The sequence below is a fragment of the Populus trichocarpa genome, chromosome 17 (genome assembly GCF_000002775.5).
Source record: "Populus trichocarpa isolate Nisqually-1 chromosome 17, P.trichocarpa_v4.1, whole genome shotgun sequence".
In the NCBI taxonomy this organism is placed as follows: Eukaryota; Viridiplantae; Streptophyta; class Magnoliopsida; order Malpighiales; family Salicaceae; genus Populus; species Populus trichocarpa.
The window spans coordinates 2,118,393-2,132,502 of record NC_037301.2 but is presented as its reverse complement, the minus strand read 5'-3'; the positions used below and the strand labels follow the sequence as shown (position 1 = coordinate 2,132,502).

The 14,110-nt window shown below is 33.8% G+C and overlaps 1 long non-coding RNA gene across 1 annotated transcript; it reads right to left on the bottom strand.

Moving 5' to 3' along the window:
* Positions 1–7,653: 7,653 nt before the first annotated feature.
* Positions 7,654–11,753, bottom strand: LOC112324612 (uncharacterized). The gene is made up of 4 exons (XR_002978561.2): positions 11,482–11,753; positions 9,995–10,058; positions 8,181–9,838; positions 7,654–7,902 (listed from the first exon to the last, which is right to left on the bottom strand). It is a non-coding gene; the product is annotated as an uncharacterized LOC112324612 (long non-coding RNA).
* Between the last annotated feature and the right edge of the window lie 2,357 nt (positions 11,754–14,110).

Below are 14,110 nucleotides of genomic sequence, written 5' to 3'. Positions count from 1 at the left end.
TCTCACTTCATCTCAAGTGGGTTGCCTTTTGGATTCTTTTAAAGACAACATTTATTTTTAAGGTCAAAAATTGTTTTTGAAAAATTTTAAATTGTTTTTCTTCAAATTAGTATTTTTAAATGTTTTTGGATCATTTTGATATACTAATATCAAAAATAAATTTTAAAAATAAAAAATATATATTATTTTGATGCATTTTTAAATGAAAAATACTTTGAAAAAAAAACTGCTACTACAATATTAAACACTACTTAAAAGTGACTTCAATTTTTATGCTTTTCCCTTAGGATAATTATCAATGATCAAAATATAAAATGACAAGGTACTAAAGTGAAATATTTCTTTCAAAATTAGGACAATTGTAAGTTATCAAGATTACAGATGAAAATATCTGTTCAAAATCAGGAAAAAAAAATTGTAACCTGCAAAAGCCGTGATTGGATTGAAATTTAAATTAGGGTCTACTTTTTTTTACTCGATTTGACCTTTAACTTCAAATAATATTGGTTACTTTTAAGTTTTTATACATATATTAATCAAATCCAAACCCTAATAATGTCTTTAAGTTCAGTTGTTATGATTTTCATTTTCTGAAACTTCTGAATACAGAAGGGCTTAAATCTTGTCAGAGATTCAACATCTTTCATAAGAATTAATGTTGGTCAAAATTCTCACTAGAACTCCTATAAAATATTTTATACAATCCAAGTGTGTATGCAAATCTGCCTATAAAAGAAGAGGCCAAAGAATAAAAGGGAGAGGAAAAATAGAGGAGAAAATAGAGAGAAACAAAGAGGAAGAAAAGAAGAAGAGAGAAGAAGAAGAAAACTTAGGCTAAGGGGCAAAGGTCTTATTCAGAAAGCTTTTGAAGCTTTAACACTTGTCTAGGGAGGTTTGGAAATAAGAAGAAAGGCAAGCAACACCAAGAACCAATCCATATTTAGATTTTTAAAGCTAAGAAGGTGTATACATTCAAACTTTAAAGGTGGAGTCCATGAGGCTTGTTAGATCATTCTTTTGTGTTCAATACTAAGTCTTGAATGCCTTGATATGCTCTTGATTTTTTTTCCTGCCATTTTATTGCATGAAACCTTGGCTTAAGGGATGCCAAAGGTGGCAACAAAGGGACAAGGGCACTTTCTGTTAATGAAAAGATAGCCCTTGCTTTTAGGTAGTTGGTCTGGCCATTTAAAATGAAAATGGTTAGATTTTGAAGCACATTCTGCTAAAGATTGATTGTTGTTTTGAGTTGGTAGCTTTTAGGATTGAAAATCAATGCACTTTTTGAGTTTTTCTGTTGTTTTGTTGTTTTTTTTACCATAATCATGTTCCTTACCAATAATAGGGTTTGTGGGGATAAAAAAGGACACATTTTAGAGGCCAAAATAGGCTTTTCTAGGTGCATTTCACATCTATGGTTTTTGGGCAGCCTGTTTTTAGGCTTAAGGTAGATTCATCCATTGAATCTTGTCTTAGGTGCTAGTTTCAAGGCTTGATTGGTTTAGTTTCTGGTTCAAATAGGTCTGTCCATCATCTTTGATAAGTAATCTAGGAGTTTCTCGCATCAATAACAAGTTTTAATGGATTTAAATTTTAGAGTTTTGGTTTTGAACTAACCACCAAGAAACATCCTGTGTGCATGCCTGCAAGTTTAGGCCCGCGCGCACAGGCCTATAATTTTTTAAAAGTTAATGGAGCGGATGACATGTCGTCCACCCCATTCTTTTACCAAAAAAATAGACATGTTGTCTACAGAAACAATGTTCTTGTTTTGTTCATCAAAAAATTCATTTTCAACCTGGTTTTGATCCAAAAAACCTAAGAAACACTATTGAAACCTTGTTAAACCAATCAATGACCTTTAAAAACACAAAACAAACTAGCTCAAAACCATAATCAACCCAAAAAAAAGTCTTCTCGAGCTCAAATTTGTTTTGTTAGGTGTTTTTAAGGTAAAATAACACCTAATCTTAACTCCCAACGATTTCGTAAGCATTTAAAATTAATTTCCTACAATTTGGTACGTAAAAATACATGTATTTTTTTTTTACATTGTAACAAAATTTCTACCGAAATTTCAGCAGAGTCTCCCCTATACCGGGAGGTCTCAAGTTATCAACAACTCATCCTGTAAATATCTCATGTTCATTCCATCATCAACACATATCCATATCGCATTGCGACCACAATTATTATTAATCATAATATATTGCAAATCCAGGGATTCATTTCGAACATATAATTTACAACATAAACTAATATTAATAAACTTGATTAATAACATTAATATTACAAGCATAAAATTCTAAAGGTCTCTAAGATTAAGATAAAGGAACACTAACATCCTTCCTGTCATATAATTATCTAAAGAAAATACAACAACATCCATTTCATCCCAGGTTCACACAGAAGAAATAAGAATGCTAACCCTAAGTCATACAAAAGAATTGGAAATGCTAATTCCCTAATTCATACAAAAGAACTAGACACCTAGGACACTACTCCTGACGGGAATGAGAAAGACCTGCAACATCAAAATAAGAGAATAATTATATTAAATAAATAAAATACAACCAGATAATGGAGGGTCACTACTACATGTAAGTACGCATATGTGTACCCACCCGACACTAATAACTCCTATTAGTGTCATTAGTCACCCTTACCCGGATAGACTAATCAATTCTTTAGCAATGTCGGCACCAACTTAATCGATCGATGCCATTGAGCTATTTCCAACCCGAAATAGTCAATCAATTGCTCTCCATCACACTTGGAGATGTTTCCGGAAATGTCGATGCCAAGTTCTCTTGACACCATTAACTTCCTTCTTAGGAAGTTAATCAAGTTATTATGGGCTTGCCAATAGAAACATTATTCGTCAGTATCATTAACTATTCGTGGTACGAATAGTTAATCAAGTTCAATATTCATTATATTTCCACCAAGGTCATGCCGATGTTAACAATATTTGTTAACATCATTAGCCGCCCCTATTCGAGGTCGGGTAATCAAGTTCATAGGCGGTCATTTTTTTTTTATATACATAATATAGACCCATATTCGAACTCCAAATCCCGAAGTCTACGACCAAAATTCAGATTTCAAATCCATGTCCATTTCACCGTATCTTTCCTTTCTTTAGTCATATTCACCTGGTGGACATATTCATATAATAATATTATTTCTCCTACTTGTAGGCAACATTCACATAGAATTAGTATTTGTTTCCCTACCCGTAGGCAACATTCACAAAGAATTAGTATAATTGGCAATGTTCACACAACAATAATATTTCTCCTACTTGTTGGTAACTTTCACGCAACAATAGTTATACTGCCCTTAGACAATGTTTACATAGCAATATTTCTCATGATACACAGTGTCGTACCCTCGCGAGAGCTTGACATCGAGGCGACCCTTCCCGGAGCGGGGAATTGATTTTAAGGTTTTTTTTGTGTGAAAAAGGGAGTCGCCACCTAGTATTATGGTCATTAGGAAACCTAACTGGTCTTTCAGAGATTCTAAGGCAAAGGATTGGTTGCGTAAATGGAAGGTTTTAGCACCCCTAGTACGCCCTACCTAAAGTAAGCTGCTTGGTGTTTGGTTTACCTTATAATTGCTATGGTGTTGATGTTCTCTAATCCCATCAGTTTCCTAGGATAAGTCTGCTATAATGAACGAACTTGGGTTCAAAGTCTAAGGGAAAGAACCCTTGGCCAATATGGATCATACCTTTAGATATGTCTATAGAGTGCCAAAGAGAAACGATGCAGATCTCTTGAAGTCTATGTTTGATTTGAAATAAATTTAGAATTTATGAATTTAGAGACAACTAAGATAGAAATCTACTGAGATTCAATGTGCTTAAGAGCTCATTTTTCCCTTAGTATTTCAAGTATTCGCGACTCGTAATCGCAAGGAAGAGAAAAAGAAAAGAAAAAAACTAAGTTAGAAATATAAGGAAATTCAAGGTGTTTTAAAAGTTCATTTTTTCCTTAGTATTTCATATTTTCATGACTCATAAATTGTGGAATCAAAATTTAAAATGTCTCCAATTATAATTGAGACTTCTTTCAAGGATATGCAATTAAATTGTTTTAAATAAAATTTTAGGCATAAATTTGCCCTTATGCTAAAAATAAACAAGTTGCACTCTTATTAACAATATTTTGGATATTTACCTTTCATAAGTTTATTTGCCCTTATATTATTAAGGGATAATAACTTGTTATTCCTAGAAAAATATTTTTGATATTTATCACTTGGGGTTTCTTTATCCGGATATTAACAGTGAGCAATGGTGAATTATTTCCAATAACATTTTGAATATTAACCCCTTTGAGATTTTTTTATTCAAACATTTGTAGTGAATAATAACAAATTATTCCTAATAATATTTTGGATATTAACCCCTTTTGGGATTTCTTTATGCAAGTATTAATAGTGAATAAAAACGAATTCCTAAAAATAAGATTTTTATATTTTTAAAATATTGGCCAATACCCTTTGAAATTTACAAACATGTTGTAAAATCCAAGATGCAAGAAAATAATTTTTGTGTTGTGTTTAAGAAATCCATGCGAAAACACATTTTCGAAACTTCAAATATTTGTTTTTTTATATATAAAAAAAACATTAAAAACATGTTAGGATATTGGTCTATGCAACACGCAAAAATATTTTTTATATTTTTTTATCAAAATGCAAGCATCACAAAAAAAAAAAAAAAACAAGCCATACACATCCATTCCAAAATTTGCAAAAGGCCCAAAACACTGATATATATAAAAACTAAATTTACCAAAGCCAAACTTTACTCACACAAGATTCAGTCCGTCCATTTAAACCCAAATCCTATAACTAAAAAAAATAACAAGTCTGTATGTACAAGAAGACCACAATTCTGAAAACCAAAACCTATAACAGCAACCATGACTCAACACCCATCCTTTTTCAGATCTTTAATACTGCCACACTCGTTAGTCTCATGCAAAAGGAAACGACTTGAGCAACACCTTTATACTGAAGCAAATACAGAACTACAAACACAAACCAACGACCAGCTAGCTATTTTTTCAGAAAAAACAATTAAAATGAAAACGTGAACCGAAAGTCTGCTAAAAGACCGCCTTGACTGTAAAGGGACTTCCCTCGCGTTTCACTTTCTAGATAGAGCTTAATTTAGGAGCCAAACTCAAACTAATGCAACATCCTAAGGCAAAGAGACACTCGGACAAAGAAAGGGAAAGATAATGAAAGCCTTTAAAGCTCACGGTTCCTCACGGCAAGAGAATATATAAGAAAAGAAACGTAACTTTAACATGAACAAAAAAATCTAAACTCCAAGCCATGCATGAACCGTGGGCAAGCATATGTCCTTTTGTCCAACCAGAACCGAATATCTAGAGCAAAAGGAAGGGACAGGTTTGGAACAGAAAAAACAACAGATGCCAAATTTGAATATAGCAAGGAAGAAAAAAAACTGGAAAACTAACCTGCAGATCTTACTTGTCTGAATGCAGAAGATGAAGTTCAGATAGATGGAAAAGCCTTTGCCTTTCGGCCTCTGCAAACCAAAGAAAGTCGTTTTCTGTGTCGCTCACCTCAGCCTTATGCGGGTTCTCTCGGTTTTTTCTTCACTCTTTCTTTGCATCTCTCCCTGCTTTCTCCTCCCTCTGTTTTTGGTCTCTTCTCTCTTTGGTTTCGCCTCCTCCCTTTTTCGTCCTTTTTACCTTTGTATTTAAACTCTCTCTGTCTCCCTCCACTTTTCTGTTTGTTCTCCCTGTGCGTCCCCTTCTTCTTTTTTTTCCTCCTTTTTCCACCCTTTTCCCCCCCTTTTGCTGCTGCACAGCCCCTTGGTTTATATAGCCAAACCAAGCTTGAAGACCACCTTAAAACCCTCTCATCCCAGCCGTCTGTGTTTAGGAAAGCAATCCCAGCCCTTAGATGGCGTGAGGCTCCTCTCCCTTTGTCTTCTTTCACAGCTAGCGTCGTGGACGTACAAAACCGTTTTCTCGTGATGTGCAGCTGAAAACAGGGCGCAAGGAAGAGAGAATAAAAGGCCAACAGAAACAGCTGCAGAGGAGGGCAAGAAAATGCAGACGGGGTACAGTTGCATCCTAATTAATTCAAAATGGGGCTATTTAAAACGGCGCCGTATTGTTTCCTCAGCTTAAGAGGAAAAACAGTGCGCATTAACGTGTAAATGAATGACGGTGTCATTTGTTGCTGAAAAAAAATAAGGCAGCAACAGTTTGGGTCATTTTCGGTTCGGTTCGGTTTTTATCTAAAAAAGTAACTAAAATAAAATTTTTAAAAATTGAAAAAATCAAACCGGAACCGAACCGAAACCGGTTCAAACCGGCCGGTTTCGGTTCGATTCGGTTTTTTTACCATAAAAACCAGAAAAACCTGTATTTTTTTTGGGCTTTTTGATAGGCTTTTTAATGGGCTTGTAATTGATGTTAATATTATCTAATTTTATTACAAGATTCTATAATATATTTAACTTTTTTTGTCACTGAATATCCATTTATATTAAATTATTAGCGCTAATATTGTGTTAATATGTTGCAAGTCTTTCTAATATTTGTGTTTTGAACTCCTGCATCAGAGTTTAAATAACACACACAAGTTAAAATCTAAATTACAAAGCACTGTCTTCAAAAGGACTTAAAAAAAACAACAAATAACCTTGTTATAAAATATAAAACACTTCATGCAAAAAATATAAATGAAAAATATAAAGCACTGCCTAATTATCATCCGTTGCTAGATGTAACTTTCCACCAAATTCTACAAAATAAAAAATTAGACATTTTAGATAATTGCAAACACTTTAATTAATAAATCACAAAATAAAAGGTGCAAGTTTATAAAAAAAAAAATTGGCTCACTCAAGGTTTTCGTAAGTTTCAAGATCATTTATCAAGTTTCTAAATGATAATTAGATATCGATGCAGTAATTGTGAAAGCATATACTTTTACACCACATTCTAAACACCGGAGAAAATCAAGCAAGTGATTTCAAGAAAATCACTATGTTTCCAATAACAGCACTGGTCTAATAACATAGTTCAACAACACACTAAGCCATCATACACATGCCGATGAAAGTAAAAACAATCCAGGTAAGAATTAAGGTTTCTTTGGTCTTCATTTTTCATTTGCAAATTTGTTTGAATTTGTCACATTATGTTCAGTAGTTCATTTCCCTGAAAGAAAAACAGGGAGCTGGAATATACATGTTGGCTGCTGTTTAATGCTTAATTGCTTACTGACAAGGACCTTTAATCAATAATGTTTCACGACAATAATTTTTCCCACTAAAATGAGCAAAACCCAGATCCAAATTCTCACTTTAGTTAACTACAACAACTCAAATCTAAGTTCTGCTCTCCTATCCATAGAACTGAAAATCAAAACTTCTTTTAAGGACAAGGTTTATGGGAAACGGAATAACCTTCCAAGGTTTGTTATACACAAAAAACTCAAAGGATCATTAATTACCACAAATCTCAAAAACCCATTTGCAAAATCACAAGAAAAATCTACTAAATATAAATCAAAAGACAGTACAACACATGCACACAGATACACATACAGAAACAGATTTTTCAAATTTTATACAAACAACAACTTCAACGCAGTATTTAATGGAAGAAAAAACTAGCGCAAAATATGCTTCCAAAAGGCTAAATCACATGAAATTTAGCGGAATAAAACCTCAAACAAGTACACTCTACTACAAATAATAATAAAAAAAGTTATAAAAACAACTTATTAAGAGCTCAAAAAAAGTGAAAACTGGATTGTGAGTCGTTGAGATATGTATATCAGAAGAAGCGAGTCCTGCTGGCCATGGGTGAGCTCAACTTCTTTCACTTTCTGTGCAACAACCTAATCGAATACGAAACAGAGATATAAATTAGTCTCACATTTAAAAACAAAAACGATAGTGAATTAAATGAAAGGATTGAAACAAAGATTTTAGAATTTTTCGCTCAATTTTGATGAAACTCGGAGCTAAATTTAAGCATATTCCCAGAATCCCAAATCAACCAAAATACGACTTTAAGCTCATACACTAATTTTTTGTAAGGATATACCAACAAATAGAAAGATCACAGAGCATATATTAAAAAAAAACAGAGATTGACAGAAAAAAGAAATCATACCTGGTGTGAGTTATGACAAGATTCAAGGTCGAGTGTGAGAGAGGGAGGTGACTGGTTTGCTAGATCTGGACTCTGGAGGTTAGGTGTGCCGGCGTGGTGTTTTTCATGCCTATGTGGGAGAGGGATGTGGCTGAAGTCAGGAGAACGAAGATGAAGACGGATTAATTTGATTTTGTTAGAGACTTGAGAATGAGATGAGATCTGTGAAAGTGTGAATTGTGAGGGTTGAGGGAGCGGCTTGTTTGCTCAGGACGGCTGGACGCGCTAGGGTTAAGAAAATTAGAGAGCTTTTTTTTTTTGAATTTATAGTACCCCTTTAACTGAACCGGTTCGGTTCGGTTAGGGTTTTTTCGGTTTCAGGTTTCTGAAACCGAAACCGAACCGAACCGAACTTTTTTTGAAAAACATTAATCGGTTTAATTGGTTTTTTTCGGTTATTTTTTTCTCGGTTTAATCGGTTTCTCGGTTTTTTTGCTCACCCTTAGCAACAACCACGTAATTCATGGTGGCATATTTTTATTTTCTATTCAACCCCCCGTTTCTTCATACCCTTACAAGAGCAGGTCGAGGCGAAAACATGAAATTCACACGAGAGCAGGATGGCCAATTTCTTCTAATTTCATCTTAAATCTACTCCTTTATTTCAGTCTTTTTTTTCAATTCAGTCCTGCAAACTTGGGGGGCAAAATCCTTCTTGCGGCAGAATTTTTGCTTTCTCATTAGATATTCAAACGTGAATATCTTGAGCTTCTGATATCAAAATCAAGCGACTCAAAAACCCAAATTCATCTACACATGTAGGACTACAACTTTCATGAAGGATTCGAGGTGAGATAAAATCGTTTTAAAGAACAGAATCTGGCAGCAATCTGGTTGGTAAGAGAGGGTCTTCTGATTTGATTCAAAAACTGACAAACGCCGAGCATCCCGATATGACTGAGAGTATAACCTAAGAATAACGACCAGCAAAATCATGATGGAAGCAGAGTCTTTAGTGCAAAACTCGGGTCAAAACCTGCTCGCGGCAGAATTCTCTACTTTCACGTTTAGATATTCAAATGAGAATATCTTGAGCTTCTGATATCGAAATCAAGCGATTCAAAAACCAAAATTCATCTACGCGTACAGGACTACAACTTTCATGAGGGATTAAGAATGAGATAAATTCATTTTGAAGTACAGAAACTGGCTGCAACCTGGTTGGTCAAAAAGGATCTCCTGATTTAATTCAGGAAACTAACAATGCCAAGCATCCTACTTTGACTGAGAGTCTGCCATAAGAATAGCGAGCCCTAGGACCCAATAAAGGTGTAGGTCAATTCTTCAACATGTCATGAGTGACAGAATATAGCCGGGATGGTCGGATATTGCATGAAACCAAATCAGAATCAAAGCCTAAGTTGGAACAAAAAATTGCGACAACAGCAGAATCAGTTTTTTAGTGCAACTTCTGAGGGATTTATCCAACCTTAAAGACCAGATAACAAAGGAACGAATTTAGCATTTTAAAAAATCCTAATTAGCCTAAGAATCCTGACAATTTTGGCAGCAAAGGGGAAGAATAAGAAGAGCAGATGCCAGCTGAAACATGGTTCGAAAAACATTTCCTTCTCCTTTGTTTTTGTCAATCTCCCAGCAACCTTGAACTAAACTCCTGCCTTCAATTTAAAGGGGATATACACCATCTTCATTAGCACGTATGGCTTAAAAAAATGAGTAACAACACACAGTAGTACAAAATACGCATAATGTCTATCACATACTAGCATTACAAGAATTTAAACAATTTAAAAAAGCAAGGAAGCAACCCTTACCTTGAACTCCTGTTGTACTTGCATGTAAGAAGTCGAGTCCCACTCTCTATGCTTCTCCTACATTCTAGTAGAACATCCTGAATCAGTACTCAAACCCCCTTCTGATTCATTCATCACATCTATTATTTCGCATGCCCAATTAGTTTCGAAAACAAGTTCATGAATAAGCTATTTTTATTCATCACTTTAATTCATTAAATCAGTATCCATTCTCGCTAATACTAAATCTCCAACCAACTCTTTCTTCTACCTTGGCCGAATATAGGCCTTATTTTTACAATGAATCCTTTTGTATTTATTCAAGATAACATTATCAATTCTCATCTATATTGGCATGATATAATATGTTCCATATATTTCAAGTCAAATAGTATTACCAAACATATTACATGTTCATCAAATTGATCAATTTTGTTTTTTGCTAGAAACTATTCATTAAGCACAACAACCACATGAAAGAACTTCCTTCCTTGATATGGCTACTTACAAACAATTCTTGGTCAAAACTTCCTAAACACTCATGTTGAATTTTCTTTTATTCAATACCAAGCATTGTTGAGCATCTTAAATGCCTTAAACCATAACCCTTCTCATGTTGTTTTTTTTTTTTTGCCGAACATGCTTAAGTGAATTATAATGAATTTTCTTCAATTCCTTTCATTATCCTCTCTAAGCAACATTACCTCACCTAAACATTTTCATATGTATATGATCATTAATCATTGTCTATCTTGAGATGTTCACATTACGCATATAATTTCATTTGTGCCTCTTGCACATATTCTTCTTTCAAACTAATACATATACCACAAGTATATTCTTATGGTTTCTTACTCCTTTCATTGAACAATGTACATTAAGATGATATTAATACTTCCTTTAAATTGTCACTAAAAGTTTATTTCTATTCTTCATACAAGGTTATTCCAAGCAATCATTTTTATTTTTTAAGCAACATTTACCAAACCAGAATTTTTCCCTTGAATTTCTTCTCTTGGCCGAAACTTGCGTTTCATGTCCTTATTAGTTCATTCATTTAAATCACATCATTATCTTCATCTACAAAATATGTTATCATACATAAAACATATACCAATCTCTCAAACAAGAAATTATAAGGGATTCAACATTTGTTTATACAATTTCTAAGAACATTAACACTTCTAATTTCTGTTTCAGCCAATGTTTTCCTTAAATATTTGTTCAAGATCATAAATCATTGAAATATATTTTCAATTTTCTCCTCCCTCCTTCAAATCCCCTTATGGCTGGCCCTAATCTAGAGTTTTCTCCTTAGTTTACATCAAGTTTTTTTTACTATTCATTCTCTTAAATTTGTTTTTTCCTTGATAAAAATTCTTGTTCACAATATTAGTTTTCAAAACATTAACATGCACAAAAAAATTTCTAAGTTTTAATTTGGGTTGTTCACCCTTTACAACAAAGCTCACTCAAGACAACAATGGAGATTGAAGGGTTGATCTTACCACATGAATTAAGCAAGGAATAAGGAAGATTTTTGACAACTCCATACGTGTTCTTCTTGTTTTCTTCCTTGGTTGATTCTTCTCCCCCTCTTTCTGCCCTTAACCGTGAATCTCTCCCTCTCTAAATCTCTATTTTGTTGCCTTTCTCCTCACATTCACTCTTCATTCACTTTAGCATCGTATGGATGGATGAATGCAAGAGAACACTTTGCTGGAAATTTGTAAGAGAGGGGGCTGCTAGGGGCTGTCTTGGCCGGCAGTAATGGGAGAGGTCAAGTCACCCCTTTTCACCCAACCACTTATACTCCCTTATAAATGAAGTTAGGTCGTGTTTAGTGTGGTTCAAATTATGTTTTTTTTTTTTTTTTTTGCATTCAAGGCCGGTTCTTTACATTCATTTTGGGTAATTAATCCAAAATTTGTAACATTCATTTCGACTTCCACAATATTTTTCAATTTATTTATGAAGCTTATTCTCTCCTTTACACATCGCATTTATTATTATTTCTACTATTTATTCATTTCTTTTCATATTGAGTCTCCATTACTCATCGAGATCTTTCTTTTTTTTTCTCTTTTTATTCTACGATCCTATGTTTATGCAGGGGTTTACAACTGAACTGGGGTATTTGGTTGTTAAGGAACAAAATTATTTTGTAGGAGAAAACTATAAGCTTGTTTGATTGTTTCTCAATCATCCTTCATCAGGTTGCTATTTGGTTGCTTACTCTGGATTCAAACCTCATGTGTACAGGAAATGACCTCTTAAGATCTTCTGATGGCATCAAATTATGGTGTAATAAGAAATTTTAAACAGTCTTTTTGTTTTTTGTTGTAGCAAATCAGTTTTTTTCCTAAATCTGTTCCTTTTTTCTTCTCTTTTTTATCATGTTCTTATATTTTGCTTTGACTATTGACTTTATGGCTTTTTCAATATACTTCTCGATGATTATTAAAAAAAATAAACAAACAAACAAACAAGTACCGAAGAATCATCATATTCCAATTACTCGAGACACAAACCATATTTATTTCTAACATAGCAATAATGACTACAGAAACAGAAAGGCAACGAGGCATCCTACCCTATACCAAAACATGCATAACCATTTTTTTCATACATTCATAGCAATCTGGATTTAGAAGCAACAAAAAAAGATGGACAACAAAATCCTAGTTCGTCCAAGACCAAAGATTAGGAAATGGGTGCTCATCACTGGCCTCTAACTTCTCTTGCTGCTCCACATAATAGTGACCACTACTAGTACTCGGTGGTGCCGGTAGATAAGGATCATATGGAGATGGTGGTAACTGCTGCATATTGTTCCATTGATAATAGGATTCATGATGATCATATCCTACATAATTTGTAGGCAGTGAGGTTTGTTCCTGTTGCTGTTGCCCACCAACAAAATTGGTCGAACTACTCTCCATCTCTTCTTGCACCCTTGGTTTCCCCTTATACTTAATTTTTTAATTTTTTTTTTAAAAATAATTTTTTCATGTTTTTGAATCATTTTTATGTGTTAGTATTAAAATTAATTTTAAAAAAATAAAAAATATATATTATTTTAATATATTTTCAAATAAAATTCACTCTAAAAAACAGCTATTGCCACATTTTTTTTCTGCAAGTCACCCGTGGGGAATCAGGAAGGAACCAGTTGTTTTATCCAATAACACTAATTCATACGAGATGCCGAGACCACCAGATGCTACAGGAAGACTATACATATACATACATATACATATACACACACACACACACACACACACACACACACACACATATATTCAGTTTATAATTAATTTTGTTTACTAAAATATACGTTAATAATACCCTTACTCTTTATGTTTCTTAAAAAATAATTCAATAGTCGGCTAGTATGTTTTAGAACTAAAAAAAAAAAAAAAAGGAATTTAACAACGAGGCTTGCCCGGCCCCGGATGTTAAACCTAGTAATGAATTGAGACACCACCTTGGGGAGTTAGAAGACCTGGAGGTAAATACGACAAGAAATGATCCAATCAGGGCTTCCACATAAGTATCAATTGAGGGCCTGGCGCCTTCCCATCTGGTTTTCTTCTTGTTTCTTGAGTCGCTGCATTTTCTATTTTTTAACTTGTCTCCTATTTTAGCAGCATGTTTTTTTTTTGTTTTTTTTATATAGATTTAGTTTTAAATGTTGAAAATAAAATAAATAGTTTTCAGACTTAATATCATAATTTTGATTCTCCAAAAAAAAATACTTGGTTTTAAATTAAATTAAATAATAGCTTGAATACCCTTTCTTCTCCTGTCTCTCTCTCTGAGTAAGTTTGAAGTTGAAGATATTAAACAAACATCTTGGAAAATATGAAAAAATATTCAAGAATATTGTCAATCAGAAAGAGTCTAATTTATACCAGCGATGCTTTTGCTGAGATTCAAACCCAATTCTTGATGTGTCTGCTTCAGAAAAGATCCCACTTAGTCCTCCCTGTAAAAGAATGCCACATTGGATTTGCCACCAGCCATAACAATACCATGGAGCTTGACAGCTTGTGAGGTCAAATAAGCTTATCGAAACTGTACTCTGGGAGGGGGGGGGGGGGGGGGGGGGGGGGGGGGGCGAGAGAGAGAGACTGC